At 43.6% G+C, this 13,706-nt stretch overlaps 1 long non-coding RNA gene across 1 annotated transcript; it reads right to left on the bottom strand.

Moving 5' to 3' along the window:
• Positions 1–4,622: 4,622 nt before the first annotated feature.
• On the bottom strand, positions 4,623–10,596 carry LOC308189288. Its single transcript, XR_013946252.1, has 5 exons — positions 9,858–10,596; positions 8,692–9,078; positions 6,597–6,844; positions 5,453–5,499; positions 4,623–5,360 (listed from the first exon to the last, which is right to left on the bottom strand). It is a non-coding gene; the product is annotated as an uncharacterized lncRNA (long non-coding RNA).
• Between the last annotated feature and the right edge of the window lie 3,110 nt (positions 10,597–13,706).

Raw genomic sequence — 13,706 nt, forward strand, 5'->3', positions numbered from 1 at the left:
TGGGTTCAACTGGAGCAAAGGCTAACATTAAAATATATATATATATATATTTTTTTTTTCAGTCAGAGACTGCCCCCTCCCTCACAGTTTTGCAGGTTGTGTTTCAACCTGCTCTGAACTTTCATTGTGAGAACATAGGCTGAGCTTGGTGTCTGTGCCTGCAGGAAGAAGAAGGGAATCCAGACATTACTGAAAATTTTCTCACGTTATAAGGAATTAACTGGACCTAAATACCCAATGGAGCTGCCATAAAATTGGTTTAAACTGAAGCTTTACCTGGGTGAGACTGTTTTTTACCCCAGGCACTTTGAAACGAGAAGATTAAAGTAAAAGGTTTTGTTGCAGAGCTGTATATAAAATGAAAAGTACTCTCATAACATGTTTCACATCACATCACCTACTTCAGAAGATTCACATAGGCTTTCTGCTTTTCTGGTAGTAGCCCTCGATTACCTTCTTCTGGATCCACAGAGGCAGCAGATGCAATGAATGAGGGGCCTCAGCCAGCTTCTGCCAGCATCCCTCCTGCATCCCTCCTGCACCGTGCAGTGACCGACTCTGCGTCCGCTAGTGTGGCCCTGTCTCTCTGGTTAATCTGAAAACAGTGTTCTTTTTATATCCTCGACTTCCACAGTCTTGAGAGGGGCCTGCCAACCACAAGGGTTTTGTTCACCTGCCAGAAACCACGTGTTACTGCCAAGCTGCTCACAACGAGCTCCACAGCCGCCACTCTCCAGCGGTATCTCGGTCACAGTTGCAGAGGCAGCGCTACAAAACCCGAAAGCTTTTGCAGCAGGACAGTCTGCTTAACTTTGAAACTGCTTTTTCTGTGACCTCCGGTGATATTTTAATAACACGTCTTCTATTCAGAGTGCTCAAACATTTTATTTTTTATTTTATTATTTTTAAAAGCCCAGCCCATACATTGGCAAATCAAAATGATGCAGAAAACCACAGATGACTGCTAACTGGGAAACGAGCCTCACCCGGGCTGCTACTGTCTGTGCCCCTGTTCTGCCAGATACACCCCTCTCCCTTTCTCTTCCCCAGCAGCCATCGAAGTTGCCAAAGCCATGGTGCCGAATGTTGTGCCTAGACCTGTTTTGCTTAACTCCTGAGGAATGGTATTTCCAAAAAGCCCCCTAGGCTTCCCATCACCTAATCACTTGGGGCTGCCCAGGCTTCCCGAGGTGGATTTCCACCCCACCGCTCATGCTGAGCCCCTGGTCTCCTACGGGACCCCTCTGCAGACCCCTGTGTGCTGGCAGTCCAGCCAGGTAGGGTGAGCAAGCATCATTTGCTCTGTTTCGAGCCCGGCTGTGCGCGCAGCCTGGAGCTTGCAGGCGGTGCTCATCGCTTTGCCACACAGCATAAACCTGATTCACTGCTGCTCTTCTTTCTAAGGACTCTCTTTATCTTCTAGGTCCCTACAAATGCCAGAGACAAAGCAGAGGTGCTTTATAGCTTGCTGAAGGCTGAATGGATTTCATTTTCCATTTATAAATGAAATATTAGTCCTGTTACGATCTGGCTCGGAAATCTGCCATTGGATTTAACAAGGCCAGCCTGATGATTTATATTTTAATCCTGTTGAAGTGTTTCAACGTACAAAATGATTTCTTCTTAGGAGGAGAGCTAACTAAACAAAATAAAACAATATCCACCATACAAAACAAAGTTCCCTACCACCAAAAATACCTTATGATATACACTGATCACTGACAACATCCTTGCTCTTTTAGGCTGATTAAGGAGATGTGCAAAAGCTTGTATTCCTGATGAAGTTCTGTAAGTTTTAAAGTCACTTCTGTAGCTGCCTCTCATATTTCCTAAAAATATACAATGGTGCCCATGTGCAGGTCTCTAGATGTTTCCTGATTCTTGCTGTATTAACAGTTGTGTTCATTTTAATTCATTTAATTCATTTATCTTACTTATGTGCACATTTCTATGAAATGAAACCAGTAACTCTAAGCATTTTACATAAAACATTATTATTTTCATAAAGAAAATTGTTCTATGGAAAAAGCAAATATTCTCACTACAAAGCAGAGAATGGGTCAGTATGTTTACTGGAAAATACTATCTAGATAATTTAAATATTGAACAGGTTGTCTTTTGTCAAGTCAGGCATGACAAACCAGGTGCTGTGAAAATAATGCAAAGCATGTGAATGTTCTATGCAATGTGCAAAATAATTAAGAAATATATACACTAACTTTCACATGTGCTCTAAAACGTGAACTGATCAAATCAGGTGTGCGCATGTTGTTCATTTGGACAGATGATCTTTCAAATGCACTGTAAGCTGATATCAAGTGTTTTACTCTCTTCTCATCAGTTCAAATTCAACCCTGGCAAGTGATAACCAACACAAAAGGTAACTGTACTTCTCTGATTAAAAAATACATATCAGGAGAGGGGACTTTTTTTTAAAGATGGGAAAAATGGAAAATCAAATTACCCTTTCAAAACCATTTCCTAACTTCTGAGTCAACAGCAGCATGTTTTTGTTTTCTAGAGGAGAGAATTTCTCCAGGGACTTGATCACGAACCTCTGCATGAGTGTCAATAGCCACAGCTGCAGGCAAAGGCACAGCTGTGGAGGTGTTCCCGCATAACTGGCAGGTTCCAGTGGGCACTGGTCAAAACAATGATCAAGACTGAATGATCAGGTACAGGGATGTTTATACACATAACTGGGAAAACTCTACAAAGTGTGAGAATAGGTTATTTTCCGATACCCTTTCCCATTACTAAAATGTATAGCAAGGTGAAATGGAAGCCATATGCCTTTCAAATGGCTCCCAGAAATTTCCCACACTGTTATCTGAAGTATAAAAATTAAAAAATTGGAGTTCCCTGATAGCAAAAAGCAAACCAATGGCCTGCTTCACTGGAACTGAAGCTCCAGGAGCTGAGCTTCTTGCATTTTGCCATTAGCAAATAAGGCAGCACGAAAACCACATTTATCAGAGTCGCTGTACCATTCTTCTTTTTAATCTCAGGAAAGAAGTGAAGAAGTGCGTGAGCAGAGGGAGTGAGCCACCCTCATTAGCTCTGCTGGCTCTCGTCTGTCTTTGGGGAAGCTCATTGATCTTGCTCTGCAAGGAAGACTGCACAGGTACTGCTCACCAGACGTATCAAGGTTGTCATCCTCTACAGTTGTTCCGACAACTTTTCCCAGCATTAAAATCAGTGGAGTAGCTGCAGATGAAGATGCTTGGAGAAATTTAAAAGGCAGGAATAAGCAGGAGGGTTACATAATGATTTTAGAGTTGCTACTTTTTGACATGAAACACTGAGCTCAAGGAAACAATTATTTGGTCTCAGAGGTTCCCCTGCTGTGCTCCTTGGTGGGCAGAAGGCAGCAGGCATAAGGTCATTCTCATCAGCGTGCTGCTCAGCAACTGGGGAACCAGCCATTAAGTTTAAAATAGCCACAAGTTATTTTCTACACATCCTTTCCCCAGTCTTGGACCCTGCAATGGCTTTCTATAAATGAATGAGTTATTCTTTCTGTTCCAAGCCAGCACGCCACGGCTGAGCGCAGGGAGCTGGATAACGCACCCCTTTTATTCACAATATCTCTGACTGCCGGCTTTTGGCTTGCTTCCTGAATATGCTTCCTTGGTCAATAACATCTTGTTATAATAAGCATATGCCACCTATATGTTTCCTGTGACTCCACAACTCTTCCTTACTATGACTCTTGTGGCCGATAAGTCAGAAATAATTGAAGTTGTCCTTGGCTCTTATTGCCCAGAGGCAGTGCATTTGGAAAGCACTGCTGTCCAATGGCCTTATGGTACAGCACATACTCCTTTTTAAATTATAGACTACTGAATTTGACATTTAAAAATAGAGAGGAAAGAATACATTTGTTTTCTCCTCACAATGCCTAGTAATTGCTGCCCTTGTAGTGTCCTCCTTCCAGCCCCCCTACCTCTACCCAGCTTGTGTAGGCATTTAGAGTCACAGAAACACAGAATCATAGACTGGTTTGGGTTGGAAGGGACCTTAAAGACCACCTGGTTCCACCCCCTGCCATGGGCAGGGACACCTCCCACCAGACCAGGCTGCCCAAGGCCCCATCCAGCCTGGCCTTGAGCACCTCCAGGGATGGGGCACCCACAGCTTCTCTGGGCAACCTGTTCAGTGCCTCACCACCCTCTGAGTAAAGAATTTCTTCCTTATATCTAATCTAAACCTACACTCTTTTAGTTTAAAACTGTTCCCTCTTGTCCTATGACTATCTGCCCAAGTAAAAAGTCACTCTTCATCTTTTTTATAAGCCCCTTTAAGTACTGAAAGGCTGCAATGGGGTCTCCCCAGAGCCTTCTCTTCTTCCCTTTGAGAAGGCCATGTTCATCCTGCAGTGTGCTTAAGAATACTCTTCTGAAGAGCCAGACACTTCTGTATTTCCCTGTGCTCCCTCAGGTGATGATCATTGATAACTTCTGATTTGTTGCCTTTTCTTTCTTTTCCTTCTATCCTTACTCCTACCCCCTGGTGCAGCTCCAGAAAGGTGGAGAGGGCCCCGTGATATGCAATAACTTTTCTTTGCTGTTCATTCTGTGTTTTTGTGGCAATGTGTTCATGACAAACCAGTCACAGGGAAAGGAAAGGAAGCCAGCCTGTTGGGGAGAACCAGGGAACAAGGAAAAGAACAAAAGCAAAGGCTGGGGTCTTGGCTATCCTCGGTTTGTGGGGCAAGTAGGAACCTCCTTTCAGAGAAACCATGTTTCTGAAGGGAGAAACTGCACAAATGTGTGGGAGTACCTACTTGCAAGAAGATGTTATAGCACTCATTTCACTTTAAGAACCTTTTATTTTTAGTGTTTTGGGGGGTCTGGTATGTAGGAGGAGAAGGTTGCTGGTGGCAATCACAGAGCCCCTGCAGAGCGTATTGTGTAAGCTGATAGGACTGTTTTCAGTATCTACACAGTATGATTTTAATAGCTAAGGACAGCATTATGATCATATCATGCAAGCCAGATGGTCCAAACTCAGCCTGCAGTCAGATCTGGTCAACACTACAAGGGGCAAACAATTGATCACCACTGAAGTAACATCTGGGAGGCTTCTGGGGCTCAGTTTGATGCCTGTGGCCAGTCTGTGGGATTCCTCCTTGGGGAGATGGAGAAGTAGATGACATTCAAGGCATGGAGAAGAGACCAAGACACTGGAAGGGCACTGACTGGGCACCAACTGGGTAGTCAGGCTGCTCGGATGAAAGATTGGCCATGAAAGATTCCCAGTGTAGATGATGGGCATTGCTTGCATTCACTAGAAGGTCAAACAAGCATGGCGTGTTGCAGTCCCTCAGTGAAGACACTCCAATTAGAGCTCCTGAATAGCTGTAACACGATTAAAAATATTGTGTTCAGATAAAAAGTATTTTCTTGGTTCCTTGTCCTTTTGGGACATCCTTTCCTTCCTCCCCACTTACTTGGTTTTATTTTTTTTCTAGATGTGTTGATCTGTCATGGCTTCTCTCTGTAACAAAAGGCGAAAGCAAAAGCTGTTATTTTCAGAGTCAGTTAACTGGAGAAAAAAAAAATTGTTTGTCCCTAATAACTCTTTAGGAAATCTGAAGCGAATATTCTCCTCAGTGAACTGAGTGAGAAGGTCATTAAGTGAGGTATGTTGAGGTGATGGGAAAATGGTTTCTTACCTTTTTTTTTTTTCCTTTTAATTTGAAAATGTGCATGAAATACAGACATTCAGAAGGAATGTCTGAGGAAATGGGCTTGGGAAATCTGAGATGGGTACAGGTATATTCAATAATATGTATGTGTGAAATATTTTGTCACTTTAAAAATGTGGTCAGAGGAGACATTTGCCAGAAGAAAATTTACAGAGACAAGGTGTGTGTGTATGGGGGTGGAAGGGTGGGAATAGCTGAAGAAAATGCTATTTCTCTGATCCATAAACTGCTGGACTAGCTGCTAAACTGGGATAATTTAGGCTCTTTTCACTGAGTCCATTAGAGATATGTTCCTCTGTAAGAGATGAGAAGCTGGATCCTAACGCAAAAGGAAGAGATTAGAGCCATTGTCACTGCAGCAAAAATGAATCTCCAGAAACATGTCTGTGGGAATAGCTGGAATACAGAAACCACTGGTGATTTGTTGAACCAAATTAATGTAGATGCTCCATAAGAAAGAACTGTCTTTCATATTTTTATAGTTGAATACATTACTTCATTTCATATGTTTTGTATCCCTTGAGTCACTCTTATTTTTCAAACACACTGTGAAATTCAAAACACTCCAAATCTATGCAAAGCCTGCTTCAGTCTGGGGGAGATGTAGGAGAGAAGGGGAACGAGAAAGGGAGAAAAAAAGTCCTGGGATAACATCCAGAAGTATTCAACTACAGGATTCTCCATCTGCCAAGAACAGAAGAGTGTCATTCTAAAATGAATAGCACACAAAATGCTGAATGAAGTGAGCATAAGAAGCTCTATCAAATCAACAATTACTTGGTGAAAGAAATACATGATTTTCTGGGCTGAAAGTGAGCTGAAATGCAGTAAAAAGAAAAAACAGTCTGTTGCCAAGTATTACATCTGGAGAACTGATTCTGCATACTTCATGGTTATCTTCTCAGGTTCCCATTATACTAGGCATTCCCTGGGAGAGCTCTCTCCTGACAGAGGTGCTCACAGTCAGGTTTTGGGGGTGCTCTGGTCACTGTAAGTAGGAGAGACAGTGCTTGTCCTCATAGTCATGATGCTGCTCTTACAATCGTATTTATCCTCCAATGCATGGCGTGATAAGCAACTTTTCACAAGCTGTAGGTGTTCATGTGCACATTTCCCACCTTTTAGAAATTACACCTAAAAAAAAAGTGAATGTACCCTAAATTAAATGGTCCTACAGCAAAACTCATTGCCTTTTGTGGTACGTTAACCTCAGCTAATAACCAAAACCTCCTGCTAGCAAAACTTCGCCACATACACCCAACACATTTTTGTATTATTAAAATCACTGATATAAATATGCAATAGTTGGGAAAAGCAAAAAGTATGTTTCTTCTTAGAAACGGTTACGTGCCCCTCAACAGTATCTGCTGCTTTTTCTCAGAGGAGTAAGGATGCTCATAAAATGAAGCTGAACACTGCTTTTGTTCATAAAACTCTGCAGTGCTTCTTTCAGTTATGTTCTCAGGACAGTTTCCATCATGCTTGGACTTGGGGTTTGGATCAGAAAGAAACTTCCACCTTTCTCAGAGCTCCCTTCAGTTTTATCTGAACGACAGAGCTTCAACAGCCGGCGTGCAGTGGCTGGCCATGCAGAGCAGCTGCTCTGAGCCCCAGCCTCTATAAAAGTGGGGAATATGCAAGAAAATGAAAAAGGAAGCAGGGAAGCAAGATTTCTAGAGCAGCTGCTTTGGCGTTGCTTACTGTCGGCTGTGCTTGGCAGCCTTCAAGTAGGCTTAGCTATGGGCAGCAAGAGCTGGAGGACGGGGACTGAGCCAAAATGAAGCGGACAGGTTTTATTCCCTTTTGCATTGCACATCTTGGACCAAACATACTTAATTTCTGAAAATTACTGATATGAAATACGCCCACCACTAATAAGGCTGAACAGAGCAAAAGATACAGGATTTGTCATGCTCCCTTTTGGCCAGCTTCTCTTCTTCAGGGCTTCACTGGAATATGAAGGCTGTGGCAGAACTGCTGTAATTGGCGTGCTCTTGAAAATATGATGATATAAATAACCAAAATGAGCTTGGAGTCAGAGATTTTTTGGTCTGCTCCTTGAGGTGAGCAGAATACTAATTAGTCTGGGAAAAACAACATTATTTGGTCAAATAATTTAATTATTGCAGCATGCTTACTTACTTATTTGCCTCCCTCTAAAAGTCTCTTCTTCCTCTTTCCTCATTCTGGCTTTGTTGGTATGTCTATTTTAATTGCCCAAATTTATCTCCTTTGTCCCAAATGGGATGTCCCCTTGCCTTTTCCTTTGTGTTCTGCATGGAGCAAGAGCTATGTGGAGTTTGGGGCTGTTTCAAAAACAACAACAAAATAAACTCAAATTGGGAATTAATTTACAGATTAACTCTGTGTTCTGTGCAAGGGCTGCATGGGAAAGGACTTCCCTAAGTATCAGGAGATGGGTATATTGGTGTTTCAGAGATAAAGAAACAGCCCAGTAGCCCTCCTCTACCCACACAAATGGTGAATGTGAGGTTGCTGTGTTCCCTGGTGTCAGCGGTGTTGCCTCACCCAACTGTTGAGAAACTTTTGATATGCCCTCCCTCCACAATTACAGGTATGTATTGGAGTATGAAACTCCAAGATTTAAAAAATCTTCACAGTGTCTCCCACCCATCACTGATGGAGCCTCAGAAGCAACTGTTAATAGCTGGAACAGTGCCTCAGCCAGCCCCTTTGGTGGCTCCAGAACGGCTTTATCTTGGTCTAGCCTGGCTTCTCTTACCTCTGCCAGCATGGTAATTGCATTAGCCACTTGATCACAGTTAATCTTTTTACTATTGTATGAGAATAATATAACAAAATGGCAAAGAAAAATCAATAAGTCTTCACAACCCATCAGTGCATCAGATGAGACCCAGCAAGAGAGCAAGTAAAGCATTTAAGAGGCTGTAAGCCGATTCTCTCAAATTAAAAACTAATGAGAAATAATAACTGGAAGACTCCAAATAAGGTGTACTTACGACTGGCCAAGATATCCTGCCAATAAAAAGGGAGATGCAAAGGAGCCTCCCAAGACAGCCAGCACGAGGCACCTGGGAGGCTGGTGGTTTGGGAAGTGAAGATAAATACTTCCCTAACATTAACCCCCCCACCACCCCCCAGCTGTGGATCTCGGGAAGTCCCTCTCTGGTGTTGATGTTTCACCACTGAACAGAGGAAAGCCGAAAAACCTGGAGAAAGTGCATCCTCTCATGTCCCACCAGGGGTCCCAGAGCGTATTCCTTCTGTGCTGACGGAAGGGTCCATCCCTTCCCTCCCTGCCTGAAGCCATGACTATGCTGGGGGCAAAACGTCTCCAGAAGAGCTGGAGTGAGAGGACCTTCCTGGGGGGTATTTCCAACATGCGACTGGGGGAATGAGAAGAACTTAGCTCAATTATTTTGTTTTAAAACATCTTCCTCCTCAGCCCGATTTTATACTTTAAAGTAGTTTTACAAGCTGTGGAGCTCATGCACGTGTCTGAACCTGAAGGAGGAATTGCTTCATCACTGGAGGGGAAGGACAAGGCATGGAGGTGCAAGGTCAGCTCTTTACTCTCCATAGCAAGCTGTACTGTTGATACCCTTTGAATTTTTGAATGGATTTTTTGAGTCATGATATTTTACTTGCCAGTAAGCTTTATCTAATCTTGGTGGTTTATAACATCATGCCCTTTCATGCATTTCTCCCCATACCTCTCCTCAAAATGGGGAATTGTTCCCATCAACTATATGCAAATCCATTTCACATTTTGCAAAGTCTCTTTTGCCAAAAATGAACTTGACCACAAGTGTACCATTGGTCTGCCAGGACAAGAGTCAGATGTGTTTTCTGAGCATCTCTCAACTTCCCTCACATTCCTCTTGTATGTCCATCGAGTGTGCCTTGGTTGGAGAGCACTCTTGCACTTTGTCGCGTTAGAGGGGACTTACCAGAGTCCGGTGTTTGCCTGTTTCAGAGCCCTGCCAACGGCTTCCACTGAGACAGTTTCACAAAGGAGAACGTATTTAATAAGGCAACAGACATAACAGATTTGGAATTGCTGTTGATAAATACACTTACTGCAATAATGTTAATATATGGTAACAGTGCTAGCAAAATGCTATCCTGGGTATTCCTCACCAAAGGGTGAAGGCACAGAGCTTACCAGGAAGGCATCCTTGCTTTGGTGGAGGACAAGGAGCACAGTCCATTCACTGCCTCCTTGAGGTTTCCAATTTCTTCTCCCCCCCGCCCCCAGCTCTTCTTTTTCCCTCATTCAGACTTTTTTTTTCCTAACACTAACTTTTTTTTTTTTTCCTGCTATCTCCTAACACTCTTTTATATCCTAACCTTATCTGTTCCCTCCCTGGGGTGATGCTTAGCATGATTTGGGTGAAGAGTTGAGTACTGTAGTCATATATGCATAGCATGTACTTCATTAAGCTCATTATCGTATTCAGGGGTGTTACCTTTAATTTTCATTTACACATAATGAAGCAAAAGGTTTCACTCAGGCACTGTGGCCCTCAAGACTCTGTTCTGCTGCCAAAACAGGGCCGCCAACACGAGACTCCCTCCTTTGGCAACCTCTCATACCAACCCTGCAGACCTTCACCCACAGAGTTTGTACAAGACATAAGCAAGAACAAGACGCTCAGCTTCCTTGTGCCCCAGGCTGGTGCTTAGCAGTGATGCTAACGAGTCTGACTGTTCCCCCACACTTCAGCTGGGTGCAATGCAACCACGCCTAGGCTAGCTCTCAACGAGCTGGCTTTGCTTCTCCAGCACTGAAAAACCACAGCAGTGCCCGTGTGGTCCAACCACTCTGAATGCTCGCTGACTTTCTCAGGGCTCTTTGCATCCCACGCTGCATTTGGTGGAGGCTAGCTAGCAACCTAGATAATTTAGAGCAGGTTATATATGTGCAGCTGACCCACGAAAAGGTTTGCTTTCTCCATGGTATGGAAAATCTGGTGGGGGGGGGGGGGGGGGGGGGGCTGGCATTACAATTCTGTATAATGCCCTGTCTTAGTGGGCTTCTGGCCAGGGGGAAGCTCGCTGCTGCTGCTGTTTCGCGAGAGGTGAGTAATGGCCACGCGTTCACCGTGGCTTGCAGCAGGCTGAGACACGACAGAAGGAGCTCAACACTATTTCCTGCTGCCGTAGTGAAAGTAATCTGTTAAAATCTGTAGGTTTGGTCCTGTAACGGGAAATAATAGGTTTTTTCCCTGGGGTAATGGGATCTGACAGCGTAGCAAGTGCGCTGTGACGATGTCTCTGGTGTCAAGCATGGTGTCTTGGAAGTTTGCTCTTTTTATTTTCCAGTGAGACTGCTGCAGGGGGATTTTCTGATGGAGCAGGTCTGTGACCACAGCTCAGGGGAAGGGCTGAAGCTGTCAAACCTTCAGCCCCTGCCCACGTCCCCATCGCAGTCATGGGTTTTCTCGGGATCTGCAGCTGGGAGCACAGGCACTTTGGCATAGGTCTGTGCTTTGTTAGATGCTTTTCATTACAGGCCACCTCTGAGGATTCAGCACAAGCATTTTTAGAAGCTATCCTGCTTAGTTTGCTTCTTGACAGGACTGATTTTGCACAACTCTGCGCTGTTAATTAATAAATAATAGCACAAGTGGGTAACAGATCATGCTGCAGGGGCCAGGCACTGGCAGCGTACTCTCTAGATTTTTTTTTTAGATGTCAGTGAGCAAACATCCTGTAGCTCTCTCGATTTACACGAAGATCTTTCCTGACCATGTACAGTGCTCAATCACACCCATATTAGGGAAAAATAACAACAACGTGAAAAAGATAGGACTGAAGCTGATTAATTTAATGAGGCAGGCAGCAAGGAGCAGTCATGAATAAAACCCCCAAACCTCTATCGTCAAAGCCAGGAACAGATACGTGCTGGCTTTTCTAAACTTCAAGTCCAAAAAATAAATGGGTAGGGGCTAAAAAATAAAGCGGGAGGACTTCTAAACGATGGTATTGGTGCAATGAACATAGCAGCAACGTGGAAAATAAGCTGAGCCATGGGACAGCACAGCTCGAGGCTGCAGCTGATGAGGCAACTGCCGGTGACGTTGTGCTACGCCGTGTTGAAAAAGAGCTTGGAGTCAAACCGGGTGAATCAGTCATCTGTGGCACACAGGTAACAGAGAGCCCCTGCGGCCTGAAACACCGCGCCTGAAGGAAGAGTATTGAACAGCGTGACCAGGCTGGTGACCTTGGCTGAGAAACGGGGAGAGGAGTTAGAAAGCGTGAAAGGGCAGAGAACAAAGGGAATCGGAGGTCTCGGTGATGTCCCGCAGCCTGGTAAATGTTATGAGGAAGTATGAGGCAGAGATTATATTTGTAAATGCCACAAATAACTGCTTGTTACAGCAGCGGTGCAGAGAGCATGGCTGAGAAAAAGCAGCTCCTGGTGTCACCCTGAGCTGAGAGCAGAGGTTCGCCACGGACGCAAATATCGTTTTAGCATAGAGACCACAATGCACCCAAATTCAGCAAGTCCACAGGAACTAAAATACTCAAAGATCTCTTTGTAGAGCTTCAAAAAGGACAAAAATGTACAAATGAGAAAACCTTTTAGAAATAAACCTTAAGTATCTATTTGGTTTTTAATTTAATATAATTAAATTTCTTTAGTTAAAAGACACATGGACACATTTAAAAATATGTTGAAAATTCAGAGGAGGAATATATTATGTGTTGAAAAAAGGCTCTCTATGTTGTTACAAATAAAGTGCAAAGTAAATTAAAGCAGAATTAAAAAATGATATCTTTCAGAATAGAGGAGAATGTCCTCCAAATGAGCAAATTAGAAGAGAATACATGTTCTGTAAAAGGAAATATAAAACCATAAGAAAGCAATAAGAAAATTCTTGGTAGCAGCACACTAAAGGCATGGAGCTAATAATAAAAAAAAATTCCATCATGTTAGAAACAGAAGGTCTCTGGCAGAAACTCACTATAGCTGATAAATGACCAAAGAGTAAAAGGGACTCAAAGTGGTGGCAGGAAAGCCAAATGGATCCTCGTGTTGGTGTTTGCCCCAATTCCAGAGTTCAGTGGCATCACCATCCTGAAAACTTCAATTGGGCAAGTCTGAGGAAAGGTCTCATACTGAACTGACATGAAAAGCCTTTTTAAAACAAACCAGTAAAATGGACAACAACAGATCAACAGGACCAGATGGCACTCGCACAGGAGCTCCAGAGCAGCTCTGATACGATACTGCCAAACTATTAACTGTGGTGAAGAACTTACCGCTTAAATTGGCTTTAATTAAGCTTAAGGTTAGAAGGAGTGGGACACGTGATGCCCACTTCTAAGCAGGCCCCTGTGAGGACCCAAGGAACTGCATACTCATAAATCTGACTTTGATTTGAGGGGTATTTTTGAGAGGCATTATAAAAAAGAGAACTAGTAGACATATGGACAAATTTAAAATAATGGGGATGAGCTGGCACAGCTTGGAAACTATGCCTCATAAGTCTGTTGTTAGTATTTTTTTTTTTTTGCCTTTTTTTTTTTTGGTGAGAATAGAATCAGTGTGCATGCAGATAAAGTTAATCCAGTAGACACAGTGTACTTGGATTTCTCAAAGCTTCTGATGAAATCTCTTCCTTAAAGAAAATGAGTTGTCACAAGGGTGTTTTGTGGATTAACAACTAGTTTACAGTCAAAAATGTAGGGACAATGTACTCATGGCTACCAAATCAGTCGGTTGCAGTGTCCTGCAGCCTGCCTTTCAGGCGTGATCTCGTTAGTTGGCCCTTCGCTCCAGACAGGTACCCGCAGCCAAACGTGAGGGCATCCCTAAAGCATCCCTGCCAAATGGGCCTTGCCCCCACGCTCCTAACACGATCGCAAAGAAAATGAGACTGCTTTCTACCCTTCTTGTAGCTCAGTGGTGCTTTAGCTGGGATTGTTGAGCTGTGCAGAGCACTGTGGCTGCCCTGAATTCATGATGCACGGGGTCAATGACGCTGCGGCTTCCAGCTGCCACTGC

This window comes from Anser brachyrhynchus, assembly GCF_964034855.1.
Source record: "Anser brachyrhynchus genome assembly, chromosome: 1".
Taxonomy (NCBI): Eukaryota; Metazoa; Chordata; class Aves; order Anseriformes; family Anatidae; genus Anser; species Anser brachyrhynchus.